Raw genomic sequence first — 14,990 nt, 5'->3', positions numbered from 1 at the left:
TTTTTTATCCATTCATCTTTTGAAGGGCATCTAGGTTGGTTCCACAGTCGGGAATTGTGCTATTGGGAATTAGCTATTGGGAATTGTGCTGCTATAAACATTGACGTAGCCAGTATCCATTTCTCATTTTAAGTCATCTATCTGTCCATATCAGTAAGGGAAAGAATCCTCTGCTTGCTTCCACCTGACTCCAGTACCAAGGCACAGGTCAAATGGCTTGAGAATTTGTGGCAATAGGCAATAAAAATGCATTGTGTTTGGTATTTGGAGTATTTTACAACTAAAAAACTACACGGAATGGTAAAAATATTCATCCTATTTAACACTGTTTAATTCTGAGTTGACTTGTGGATGAAGAACTCTGGCTGTGGGGTAAGGAGAACTGCATTCTGGTCTCAGTTCTGCAGTGTGGCCTTTACTAAGCCCTTCCTTATGAAGCTTAAGTCCTCATCATTAAAAACATTACTCGTGAATTAACATTCCTGGACTTTAACATTCCGTGTTAATTGTCTAACAAAAGGGATTCCAAGGGTGATCCCATCCAAAGATTCCTGGGCTGGCTCAGAATAAGTGATCATTTTCTTTTTCAAAAGAAAAATTGTTGTATCTTTTGTCCTAGTGACCCTTTGGGGAAATGTGTGAAGGAACAGAGACAAAAAAAAAAAAATCTGCCTTTGAAGTATTTTGTCCTTATCAAAGTCCAAAACTCATTTATGTCTCTAATCTCTGTGTGGAGCCAGTTATCTCTCTTTCTGGCGCTCTCCCCTGCCCCCTTCCTCCTTATGCCTTTTTGCAACATAGTGAACAACGCTAGACACTGAAGCCAGACAACCATAGAGACACAGGATTTCATCCAGCATCCAATACTTCTCACCATATGGCCTTTCCTGAATTATCTTGCCTCTTTCTAAGACTTGATTTTCAAACCAATTAAATGGAACAAGTAATATTTATTTGCAATATTGTTCTGTGGATTATATAGAATGAAGTACTGACCAAAAAAAAAAAAAAGTAAAGGAAAAAAAAAAGAGTGAAAAGCCCAATAAAATAGAAACTATAATGAGAAAATCAAGTTCAGCATCTTCTCTATTTTTGGAGGCAATCAGTAGAACCACTAAAAGTGTACTCAGACCAGATTCCCATCATGGCCGCAGCATCCACTTAACACCTCTAAATCTGAGCTTATCTGTTATATGGATATCATTCTCTCTGACGGGACTGTTGTGGGTGTGATATGAGGTAATGTCTGTATAACAATTTGTGTATAAAAAAGATTAAAAAGATTAAAGGATTGTTATCGTTGTCATTGATAATTCATTAATTAACTCATCTATCCACTCCATCATCATTATTTCTGTTCTATAAAATATTTCCTGAGCTCTGTAGACATCCTAAGTTCTATTCTGTTCTGGGCAGATAACCACAACTATGCTTCATTTATTTTCTTCCCCAATATGAGTTTATATATTTTAGAAAGTTAATAAAATAAGAGACGTAGATATTTCCAATCCCACGTTTCATAGTATGCACAAGAACCAATGAAATGTCAGAGAAAAACATTTCGTTTGGCTCAGGGAGTATGTTCAGAGAGGGTTTCCTCAGGGGGATGATGAATCTGTTGAGTCAGGAAGGATTAGCAGCTACAGTTCAATCAAAGCAGGCCTAGAAAGGATGTGGAAGGCACTGATCTCACAAAGGTAATTCTCCAGTTTTGGGTCCTCTTAGAAATCACCTGGGGAGCTTTCCGAAGACCTCAATCTCCGAGCTCTTTCAGGTCAATATAAACTGTATTTCTGAGAAAGCAAACGGACTTTAGTGTTCTTCGAGCTCTGTGACTGATGTCAGTGTGCAGAGAAGTGGGGAAGCAATAGCTTAAAGTTTGGTGGCATAATTAATATGTGGATGGAAAACAACAGTTCTGAGATGCACAGGGGCCTGTGAGGAAGAACAGAAGGAAAAGGGCAACAAGCAATTGACTTTAACATAAGAATCAGCCATCACAGAGTTTAAGAGGAGAGGTCAGTGGCCATTTTTGAATTTTAGAAAGATCTCTTTGAAATATAACTCAGTGCTGAATTCCAGAGGAAGCAAAATTGAAAAATAATGTGATGTGAAATCTTCAGAAAACATATAATTCTTCAACTAGTCCAGGAGGTAGGCTTTCTAGATATACCTAAGGGACATGTGGTATTTATAGATATACTGATCCCTTGGGTTTTTCCTTAGAAATCCAGAAAAAGATCTTGGTATATTGAAACTTTCGTATTTGCAGTTTTAAGATTTTCTTAAAATATTGAAAACACATACCAATGAACCTGAGTGACCATTCTTTAAAGGGTATTCTATCCTTGAGGTGTATGAAGCCCGTGTTATACTGTAGATCAGGCCAGGTTATTAACAGGCTGGTTCTCAGACAAGAGGTCTCCAGGCTTCCCAACCTTCTTGTTCTTAATCCTTCTCTCTTCTTCTGGTTAATTGTTCTCTTTGCCCTTCAAAGCACTGGTGTGTATAATTCCACCTGTCATTACTAAAATCAGTGCTTCTATGAAAAATTATTTTTAAATGAAATGTACCACTGACTTCTGGCTCAGACTGGAATCATTGTGGATCTGGAAAAAAACTCTGGGAATGGAATGAATGACGAGTTGTGAAGAGAGCTGTGAGGCTCGGCAAGTCCTGGGTGTGGGAGGGAGATATCTTTTGACAAGGTGGAAGGCACTTACTGCAAGGGTACCTAAAAGCAGACCCCTATCATGACACCAGCAGGCAGAGCAAGGACAGATGAGGTCATTGAGCAGCAGCTGAGGCAGCAAAGACCCACACTGACAAGGGGGCATCTGACTAGCTGCTTCTCCAAGGGAAGGACGGAAAGAGATGATCCTTCTGGACCCTAAGGAAGAGACTCAGAATGCACAGGCAGCTACCCCAAACTTCCTGCTTCTTGCTTCTTGAAGGAGCCAGACCTCCACAAGAAAGCTGAGAGTTACATTTTTATGACTCAACAGTGACACCCAGTGACTCTCTCCGTCAATCCCAGGTGGCTATTCCCGGAGGATCTTCCAGAAAACACATTTCAGTCTCCATTACCTTGTACTCAGGCTGCAGCAGCAATTACGTCACATTCAGTCCTGAAACAGACAAACATAATAATAAATCCAAACTTGTATTAACATAATCATCTGGCTGTTGAAGTATATTCCTATCCTCTGAGGGGCCAAGTCAGATTCCAGACACACGCCATGTGTGCTTAACTTTGGAATCACAGGAAGAGAGTACCTCCCTCATATCCTGGGCCTGAATTTCATGGGATCTTATTGACTTGTCAATTTGGAACATGGGTGCACATACTCATGTGTCCCACATACACGTTTGGGTTCACAAGATCTAGAATTTGATGATGGAAACATGACCCCAGAAACAGGATAAATAGGCACACATCCTTATATATTAGGCCCCCAAACCTGGACGTGGAGAGAAAGATTAACAATTCACAGTGTAACCAGAGGGAAGGAACCAGCATTCCAAGTGGGATTCCAAACTATATAATATATATATATTAAAAAAAGCTGATCTAAGGACACAGTCTAGGATTCAAAACCTCCCTAGGGACTAGGGCCAATAGCAGGAATGCTTTCCTTCCAATTCTGAAGGGTCTTGTGGTAACGCAGGGATTTTTCTGGTTTCATCTGGTTTGAAGAGATGGAAATACAGCTAGTGAGTGGAAGTTACAGGGAACTGCTTTTCCCTCAATAAGGACACACTTTATAATGACAAGATCTACTGGGGAAGGAAGGAATTCCATATCATCAAAACATAACCTAGCGTATTTGTAGTGATAATTTCAGTCTGAAAACAAAAACATAGGAGGAGTGGATAGAGAAAATTGCTTGAGCAATTTCTTAAGTAAAAGGGTTTTGGGTGATCAAGAATACAGGAAGAAATGATTTAGATGAGTGATATTTTTTTCTCTCAGTTTTTTTTAATCTAATAATAATCTGTTCCTTTCCTTTCCTTATCAGACCAGTACTCTTTGTGTCTCAATCTACATAGAGAGTAGAAGGTGCACACTCTATCCACCTATGTTCAGATATCTTGACATATGAAAAAAAAAGATATTCCTAAACACACACACACACATTTTAGTTTTTTTCTTTTCTATTCCTTCATGCCCACCACCCCCCAAGAACAATTTAATTAGAATCAGGGTCTGACCTCAGGTACCCTTAGCATTGACCCAGGAGGAGAGCCCTGCTTTGCATAGATCTACCTTCCCAGGGAGCAAAGGGACACATAAGCTATGATTGTCCTCTGCCCTGGATGATGTACATACAGTATGACCTTGACCAGGGAAGGACAGGTGGAGGAAGGAAATGGTGACACAGAAAGGCTATGCCTCAATCTAAATGGGCCACTACAAAATTCATGTTAAAATCTAATTCCTTTCTTGGGGATATGAAGAGGTAAAACCTTTAGGATGTTGTTAGTTCATGAGGGCTCTGCCTTTTATAAAAGAAATATCGGGGATCACTTTTACTTTTCTAGCATGTGAGGTCACATAGAAAGTACCATGTCTGAGGACAAGAACTCATCAGACCACACCTATTGGCACCTTAATCTTGATCTTCTTAGCCTCCAGACTATGAGAAATAAATTTCTATTAATTATGAATTATGCAGTCTAAGATATGTCTTTATAGTGGGCCCAAAGCTCCAAGGTTGTCTAGGAGATGAAAACGTGCTATTTCCCCTTTAAATATTAGATTTACTAATTCCTTAATTGTTTCTAAATTATGCAAAATACATTTCCCATTTTAACCATTGCTATTATTCCCTGCTGTGTCTTACTTACCCCAATCTGCCAATGGATTATGGATTATGGAAAGAGAGAATGTAAAGAGAATAATGAAAACAAAGAAGGAAAAATGCAACAGAGAAACTGTAAAGTATAAAAGGATCCATTTGGGATATTGATTCAGATGTAGATTGTTGCTCAATGAGAAGCAGTAAACAAAAATGAGTCTTGAAACACTGATCTGGGCTAGGATCAGAATCAAATATATTTGGAGTAAAGGATGAGGTCAGAGAAGTTGGTAAGTAAATATGAAGGATATCAAAACTCTAGCCACACAAACTGAAGTGGATTAGTCATGACATTCAGCAGGAATGTCAACTTGGAATTGAGACCCAAGCCCAGTTCTAAACCTGTGTTTCCGCTGAGAAAGTCTCAACTATCAGGAACTGACTGGGCTTTTGTATATGAATTTGAATTCCATTTTTTGACATTTTTAGTGATGCGAATTGAGGTAAGTCACTTCCCATTCTTAATCCATGTTGCCCTTTTTTGTAAAATTCTAACTGATGAAATCCTGTTGATGTGAGGGTTAGCAGACTGTATATGAAGTTCCTAAGACAATACCTGACATACTATAACTGTTACTTATTAATAATCATCAATATGATAAATCTAGGCAAGAAATGGGCAATGGCATCCAGTCACATGACAATTCTGTGCAACTGTGGATATGTTGATTCAGATTTTCTGACATTGTTTTGATATATTTATTGCCTTCTTAAAGCTGATTCAACATGTTAAAAGTTCTCCATCCCAGCACTCCACCAGTATGGAGGAAGGCAAGTCTACCCTTCCTTCCATCTCATTCCACCATGTTTTCTCCTATCTTTGCTATAGCAACTGGCCATACTTAGGTGTAGCCTAACAGAACCTGATTTCAGTGGCACTGTGGATCTCTTACGTTTTTCTGCCACATTCATAGATCCCTACAGGAACCCGATGAGCTGTTCTGGATCCTGGACAAACTAGGAACTGAGAGGTAATTGTCACTTCCTGGTAACTATTGAGACACATTCCATATAGTATCTCAGAACAGCACTAGAGTAAGCTCCAGTATCTCCTAAAAGCAATCAATTGAATGATCTCTGGGAAGTCCACACTTCCTCTTTCCCCTTCTGCATTTCCCTAATCCTCCAAGTCTGGGGCTTTTCCTCTTTAGCTGTTTCTCTTTTCAGACACTTGGCTCATCCAGTGATCTAAAATAAACTACTAACACAAAACTCATTGTCTCAGACTCTGATTTTCCGGGGGCATCAAGCTATCTAGGCTAAGAGAAGTATCCAGAATGCCACACTGTTAGCACTAAAAGGCTGAAAAGGTATCAGGGATAATGTAGTTGATTCCCACTTCTCAAGAGTGAGTATGCAGAAACAGATTTAGTGACATCTTCAATGCCATACAGCTAGGCAGCTTTTGCAATGGGAGATCAAATATGTGAAAGGAGAACAACTTGGGGTTGAGAGAAAGGGACCAAAGAGGAAAGAGAAGCAAAGTTGCCTGGGTGATGAGAAAAAAAGAATTGCGAGCAAGCCATTAAAACATCTTAGCACAGTGGGGATGACATGTATTGAATCTACCCTGTCAGCAGAGCAGAGCGCCGTACCTACCCTGATAAATGCCAGGTTCTCTTGCTGACACTTGATAAAGGTTCCATGCAGCAGCAGAGCAGCACGCAGCAATGGGGTGAGAGTGTACTCGCTGTTTTAACCTCCACTGTTCTCCAGCATACCATAGAATAGAAGCTAAATGAGTGTGGAATAATGAGCGAATGAGAGAAAACCCCACCTCTTCATCATGAATGTACACGTACAGGCTTTTCCCTGAACATTTGAGCATGCATCTTTTTTTTCTTTATTTCTGCTTTTTAATATTGTCTGTATATTAAAACAGAGCTTCAAGTGTTCATGTTCCAGTGAGGGTAGCCACCTTGAGTTACTGTATAGCTCTGTGTGTGTTTGTGTGTATACACACAAATTACTTTTCATATGTGTTTGGGAAGTAGGAATGAATGTACACACAGGAATGTATACATATGCCTATATATATTCCGTTTCTTTTTTTTTTTTTTTACCTATCCACTATATATGCGTTTCATGTCAGTTTACTCAGAACTCTGACAATGCTGTCACTTCTCACACCCATAGATGACAACATGCTAGTGATCCCTTAACTCTCTTAGGTCAAGGAGCTAGGGATTTGCAACTTTTTATATGCACATTGATGTAAACATGCTGTCTTTACTTCTCTCTCTCTCTCTCTCTCTCTCTCTCTCTCTCTGTGTGTGTGTGTGTGTGTGTGTGTGTGTGTGTGTGTGAGAGAGAGAGAGAAGAGAGAGATTAGGATAAATCCAGGGGAACACTAACACTGTGTCACACTCCCAGTCCTCCTTTTTATTTCTATTTTGAGAAAAGGTCACACTAAGTTTCCCAGGCTGACCTTGAACCTGCAATCCTCCTGCCTCAGCCTTCTGAGTAGTGGGGATTACAGGCGTGCACCACTGCACCCAGTTCATAGAATTATTTTATTACATCAATACTATTTTTTTCAGTTTCGAATTCTCAAAATATTTCTTTTATTCATTTAAAGAAAAAAAAACAGAAACAAAAAATAACCTACTAATTACCTTGTGCAGATAATCTGTTGTTTACTAGAGCTAAACAGGTAAGGGTGGTGCTTGAATATAGATTATTAAGATAAAAACTTGCCTTTAGCATTAATTTGCACGAGATTTTTTTAAAAACTCAAAAAATCTTACACAAAAAAATCAAATAACCCAATTAATAAATGGGCAAAGGAACTAAACTCACACTTCACAGAAGAAATATGAACAAATATACAAAAAAAAATGTTCAATATCTTTAGCAATTAGAGAAATTCAAATTAAAACTGAGATTTTATTCCACTTCAGTCAGAATGGAAACCCTCAAAAATACAAGTAATAATAAATATTGGCAAGGATGTGGGGAAAGGGTGTATCATACATTGTTAATGGGACTGCAAATGGGTTCAACTACTCTGGAAAGCAGTATGAAGATTCTTCAGTGCCGAAGTCCGGCTGCAGCAAAATAACCGGGGGGTGACAAGCAACTTGTGTAGATTGATACAGCAGGAGTGGGAGCCGTTTATTGTAGGACAGGAGGGGTATATATACATTCCACACAGCTTATCTTAATTAACATAAACTAGATACAGCAGTCAACCAATAAGGAATCTCCACACTTAATGGCTCCTGGCATTACTTCACAAACCACTCCCTCTGCAAAATGCCAGGCGCCATCTGGACTTGTTTACAGACTCTAACACTTCAGAAAACTTGGAATGGAACTACCATTTGACCCATTATCCTACTCCTCAGTATATATCCAAAGGAGTTACAATCAGCAAACCACACAAACACAGTCACTTTAATTTATAGCCACTCAATACACAATAGCTAAGCTATGGAACCAACGTAGGTGACCTTCAACAGATAAATTAATAAAGAAAATTTGGTATATATACACAAAGGAATATTATTCAGCCATCAAGAAGAATGGAATTATGGTATTTGCTGGTAAATGGATGGAACTGGAGAACATCTTGCTGAATGGAATAAGCCAGTCCCCAAAATCCAAAGGTCAAAAATTCTCTCTATTTATGGATGCTAACATACAAAAAGAGGTGTAGGGAGAATTTCAGTGGATTAGACAAAGGGGAATGAAAGGAGGGTATGGGTAATAGGTATGGGAAAGACAGTAGAATAAGTAGGACATAACTTTCCTATGTTCATATGTGAATATATAACCAGTGAAACTTCACATCATTTTCAACCACAAGGATAGGATCCTAAGTTATATTCCGTGTACATACAACATGTCAAAATACAATCTACTATCAGATATATGTAAACAGAACAAATAAAAAGAAGAATAAAACTGTAAAACAAAACAAAACACAAAAAATTGTCCTTATTTGACGTCCATCTCCAGGGAGTAGATGTTATTAGGGCTGACATTAATCTGAATATATATATATATTTTTGTCTTGAATACTGCCAGGCATAGTACATGTCAGGTGCTTCTTACTTTAATAATAGAGACAGGAATCTTACACAGCTGAACCTAAAGTTATTCTGGTTAAAATTGTAAACACATTTTTTAGCCTATATTAGATACAGTATGATATAAAAAGTGTCCAGATTTTTATAGCTCTTAACACACTATTAAATTACTTGGCTACTGTTTTATTTTCATATTGTAAAGAAGGAATATGAGGATTACTTCTTTCTCTTTTACAACTTTAACCCTCGCTACCATTTGGCATAAGGTTCAAAATATTTTGGGGGAGATCTGTGCAATATGCAGTTTATTTCCTGATCAAATCAGTAAACACAATACATACTGTGGATTTATTTTTCAGTGGTGGTTACACATATAATTCTTTATGAAGTAATTACCCACGATATTTACCAATGCTTTTCTAATCCCATGTCTTTGGACATGAAATTGAAGTTCTTCCAGTATGTCTAAGGGAAGTAAGAACTCTCCCTTCAACCTGACAAATCCAGTTTTATTCATTGATGAAATAGGGTCTGGGTAATATCTTACTGACAAAATTAAGGTGATAAATTGCTATAAAAACATTGAAAGAGACTGATTCTAATAAGCTTCTGACTTATGGAACAATGAAGTTGGATGGGATACACTGACTTTCCCAGAGCTTCCTTCTTCAGAGTAGACATGTCCGTGTTAAACCAAGATCCTGGATCGATTGGGTTCTTTTGATAACAGCTTGCAATTTCTGCTAGTGATGCCTTAGTTTTCTTGGTCATTGCATATCTATGACATGACTCATATAGTAATTCTATAGACCAGGATTTTTGGTATATTCATAGACTCTTCTTTATTTTTTGACTCAATTTTTCCTACTTGTATTTTAGCAATATTATTTTGCATGAGTTTTTTTTTTAAACTGGATGCTTTCAGATTCACAGATAATAAATCAGATATAAATAAATTTTATTCACTTAAACTTTTTTTTCAGAAAAAAATCTTAATCTATTTTATATATATATACTTTATTATTTTTTTTCCTTTTTCCCAACCTCTCAGTCTTTATCTGTTGAAAGCTATTAGTAATTTTCAAGTCCCTCTGGTCAAGTGCCACCCTTAAACATAAGATCAGTTATCCCACAAAAGAATCAAACTGAGCAGAAACTCATGATGGGGCCACAGTGTCACCAAGAGGAAGGGAAGAACACAGCAAGGGCTGCCCACACTGAAGGTCCGTGGAATGACTGTGAACCCAAAGAGACGGATGACACTATACAGCAAGTCTCTAGTAAGTGCTTACAGTGGACAGTGCACCAACGAGGCCACTGAGTGCTGAAGGAAACATCGCTGAGCCTTCACGTGAAGCAGGAAATACTGGGGACTCTTGTCTTAAAGGTGAGGAAAATGAACTTTCAGAAAGGTCACAGGGCTCATAGTGTCAGAGCTGTGACTGGAATCCAGGCTTTCTGATCCCCAAACCCTTGTGACACAACAGTGAACTACAAGCTTACTTATCAAAGTCCTAGAAATCATCTGTCCACAGTCATTGTCCTTGCAATCATCCACTTCTGTCAACACACTCACTTCTTCTTCAAATGATATTGACTGAAAGAGTGAATAAAAATAATGGGTGGGGCATTTTCATCGACCCAGAAACGCTGAGAATGTGAAATCTACACTCCAATCTATGTCACCTGAATAAATAACAGAGAGTAGTGATACAGGCAATGATCAAAATCATGTTGATGTGGTTCATAAATGGCGACTGTGGTATGCACTATGTGCCAGACACTTCTCCATGATATAATTTAGATTATCTCATTTAATCCTGGTTGCAGATAATTATCTATGGTCCACCCCATATCTCCTTGTCCCAACTAAATCCATCTGCATCTGAGATGGATAATTTCCATACTAAGAGATTGTTCCCTCAAGTGCCTGCAACTCTTTGCTCTCCCAGTGACCTTTACCCAGAATCCCAGGAGTTCCCTAATCTGTAGCCAAATGTCAGGGAGTTAGTGCTCCCACAGACAACCCTTAACCAAGGTCAGACAGGAGTTGGTTGATGAGTACCCCAGTCTTCTGACCTCTTGTTCAGACAACTCTGAGACACCTTCCACAAATTTACTCGGAAGCCTACAAGGGAAATCTATTAATTATCAAATTCTTTATATCTATCTTATAATTTCAAACCCATCCTTCTTACCAATACTTTCTGATACAGTCTACTAAAGAAACTTCCTGATCCCCAGTTTCTGTCTCAGAATTTGCTATTGGATAGAAATAGTTCTATAACCCATTTCTCCTTAAGACAAGATTTGGAATGGAAGCAATCACTGGTCAGTTTAAGAAAGTAAGCAAATGATTGTTCCTTTCTGGGATGATGATGGCATATGTCATGTTGTAGACTCATAATCACTAAGAGTTTCATGTGGAGGCTAACTGAAATGAGATGTAAGTGGAAGTAGAAAAGACTGGCTTATGTAACAGCTCTGGCATTTAAAGACATAGAGACAATGATAATTACAAAGTGATAGAATTTGATGGATTTGGATAAATTCCCTAGAGGCCTAGATGGCAAAAACATAGGCTTAGTTTAATCACTATCAACACAAGGTATCCTGTGAAAGCCAGAAACCCTCCAGGCAACAGTTCTAATCCAGACAAGGTTGGTTCATTATCAACTCAGAAGTTGGACTCAAACTCTCTTAAAAGAGAATAGTAGGGAAGAAGAGTAACATGGATTTGCTCATCTCCAACAACCAGGGAGAAGAGCATCCTGAAGATCAGATCCAACATTAAATATAAAGCTGCTCTAAGGAACTACCAAGATGAGGGATTATTTAAGCAAGCCCAGTAAACATGTCTTCAATAATTTATTGTCTTAATGTAGGACAGAATTCAAAGACTCAGAAAGCAGGTATCAGGGTAAATGCCTCTGATAAATGAATAGATTTCTTGAACCCTCCAGACTGACAAATATACCTTTATTCCTTTGCTAAGAAATTACAGACTCTCAGTGCCTAGAAATCAAGCATGGACATTGTTGAAAGCAGCTCTCTCTTAGCATGTTGATCAAAATGAGGATTTTTTTTTGTCCATCTTCTCTCATTAACTGCACACAGGCCACACAGATCTGTGACTTAGAATGGCCTCAAATAAGGAGGAAATGACTTATTCCATGAAGAGGAATAGGGTGAGCTGGCTAGTTCACCTGAGATTTGGGATAGAGGCCAAATTTGGGATAGAGGCCAGGGAAGGGTGGCTTTGAGCTTATGAGGATGGGAGATTTCACATGCCTCAGGATCTAGTCTCCTGGACAGGGAACTTAGAGTTGATCTTTGTCACTACAAGGATGGGTCATTGAAGCATGGTTATGGCAGATATAATGGATATACCAGGATTGCCTTTGCAAAGTGAAGGGAAAAATCAGAAAGCCATGTAATTGGACATATTAGCAAGGATACATCAGGTGAGGAAAGAAAAGCTGTCACGTGACTGTGCTCTCAAGGAGAGCCCAGGAGACGCTCCCTTCAGTAAATAAATATAGCAAAACATAACAAATATACACAATTGTATTTGTCAATTAAAAATTCACCATCGTATTTTTTAAAGAAATCAAAAGAAATAAGGGATATGTCATTAAAGCAGTGTGTTAACATTAAAAAAAGGCTCAGTTTTGTTGTTGGTGGTGGCTCTCTGTAGATGAGTCGATTAGGAGGTACTGGCATAGAATTGGAATCCAGAGTCTAATAAGCAATAGAATTTTAGGGCAGAAAATATGAAATCACAGCACCACTCGACAAATATAGTCTTGTAATTGGAAACAAGGAGGTCAAGTTGACATTTAGAAGGCCTTCAGTCCCCAGGAATCTGTGGCCATGGCTAGCCACCCATGGTGTCGCTAGGACTAATATAAGTGGGAAACTCACAATCATAGTTCTTGATTATATAATCAAGAAAACTTCAAGAGCTGGTCATCAGGAATCTGTTAGCTTTTGCAATGGGAGAAAATGAGATCACTTATTCCATTTTTCATCTGTGGCCAATCCTAAAAGGGAAGGTAGGATAACCAGGACAGAGAAGTCTGTAACACTCTTCAAATAGATACAATCAGTGTTTCCCCATGACTTCTTCCTAGGGACACACAACTTATGTTGTGCAAGAGTGAGTTTGTGACAGAACCAAGAGTAAAGTATGCATACCTACCTCTTCCTAATTCTGGGTCTAATGACCTATTCTTATACCCATGGGAGAACTTTTTTTATCATGGAAATTGGAAATTCTATACAACATGTTTTATTGTTTTTGTTTACATTTTTCTTGAAGATCTAATTGTTGAACCTTTGCTAGGCCATTACTGACTATTATCATATACTAGAAAATATATATATGAAAAAGGTAGACTATACAGAATTTTCTAGAAATCTTGTGCGTAGATGATGGATTGACATTGATATCAAGGGATTCAAGATGCCCTCTTTTAAATTCAGGGCATATGGTGGCAGAGAAAATAGAATTTGAACTCAAGTACACATCATCATGGCTTCTTTGGGTATTTAGACTCACCCTGTGGTAATTACCTCATCTCTTGATTATAGTCATGATGACATATTTTTTTTTCCTGTTTTGTGCTTCTCTAACAGAATACTTGAGATTGAGCAATTTATAAAAAGCAGGTATCTATCTCTGAGAGTTTGGGAAGCTTAGAAGCCCAAAGTCAAGAAGCTCATGAGGGTTTCTTTCTGCATCAACCATGGCAGGAAGTGGAACAGCAAGGGGGCACACGAAATGAAGAGCAAGAAGAAGGAAAATGAATTCATCCTTTTATTGGTAACCCAATCCTGTGATGACTGGCTCTCTCCAACAGTAAGGGCATTGATCCATTCAGGAAGACAAAGCCTTCATAACCTAATCACTTCTTAAAGGCCCAACTCTGATCACATGTCCATTGGGGACTATTTTCCAACACCTAGATTTCAGGGGATACATTCAAACTAGAGCAGATGCAACTGAACGCTGAAATAAAAGTCATGAAGGCTTGAAAGGCCAAACAGAAATTATCCCCAAGACAGTTATCCTGAAGGAATGCCAGATAGCAACTGAAATTGTGACAACCAGTGCCACCCAAAATGACTTAAAGGATGGAGTGTGGACTCATCATAATATAATTTAATTCATTGGAATGGATTTTGTGAGACTCTGATGAATTATGGCAGTGGTTGATGTTAACATAAACTTCATCAGATGACATTCTCCAATTACAAATCTCCTACATAAATTGTAGGATATAGAAGACACCAACAAATAATTGAGCTTCTCAGCAAAGCTAATGTGCCCCTATGAATTGACATTCCTTGTCAATTCAGTGAAAGGACTACACAAGGGGGGGAGGGAGGAGATTTGGGGGGTGGCGCCTAAGGATAATTCTTTCAATGATCAAGAGAATATGAGTTTGGTCCTCTAAAATAAGTGAAGGGATGAATATGTTTGGAACATAGGGAATGTTTCTAGGGTTTTTTTAGGGTTTCTCTTAGTGCTTCCATGTCTGCAATTTCATCCCAATGATAAATTAAGAATTAGAGCAACCATGGTGTGATGTGTATAATCTGATGGAAGCCCTAACACTTCAAAAATACACTGTAGAATAACTTTATTGGGCAATATATACCAACAGTAGGAAAAAAATCCACAATGGATGACAGAGGAGAAAGTTGATGAAGATCAGTTGAGTTACTGGGACTCGAATACATGGGAAAGAAATTTAATCTATTCATTTTCACATTTTAAGTTTTTTAAAAGACTGTAGTTGTCTTTCATTTTGAAGAATCAAGTCAACAGAGTGGACCCAAAATGTGGCATTAATGAATCTGTTTGGTGTAGATGGAGAGTGGGTGTTATTTATAGTCTGTGCCATGGTCTATCAGTCCTCCTCTGTCTTCAAGTACAGATTTAGTGCATGTTTCTTCAACTCTGAAACCTTAAGTTTCTGCATCTCTCTGCTCCTCTGTCTGAGGTTTTCGTCTGCTTATATGAAATGGTCTAAACTTTATAATCAAATTTTAAATGGGAATTAGAATATACCCACCCAAGTTTTCCACACTTTTG

This window comes from Ictidomys tridecemlineatus, chromosome 4, assembly GCF_052094955.1.
Source record: "Ictidomys tridecemlineatus isolate mIctTri1 chromosome 4, mIctTri1.hap1, whole genome shotgun sequence".
Classification (NCBI taxonomy): Eukaryota; Metazoa; Chordata; class Mammalia; order Rodentia; family Sciuridae; genus Ictidomys; species Ictidomys tridecemlineatus.
The sequence above is the reverse complement of the archived record's forward strand: the minus strand, read 5'-3'. Positions refer to the sequence as shown.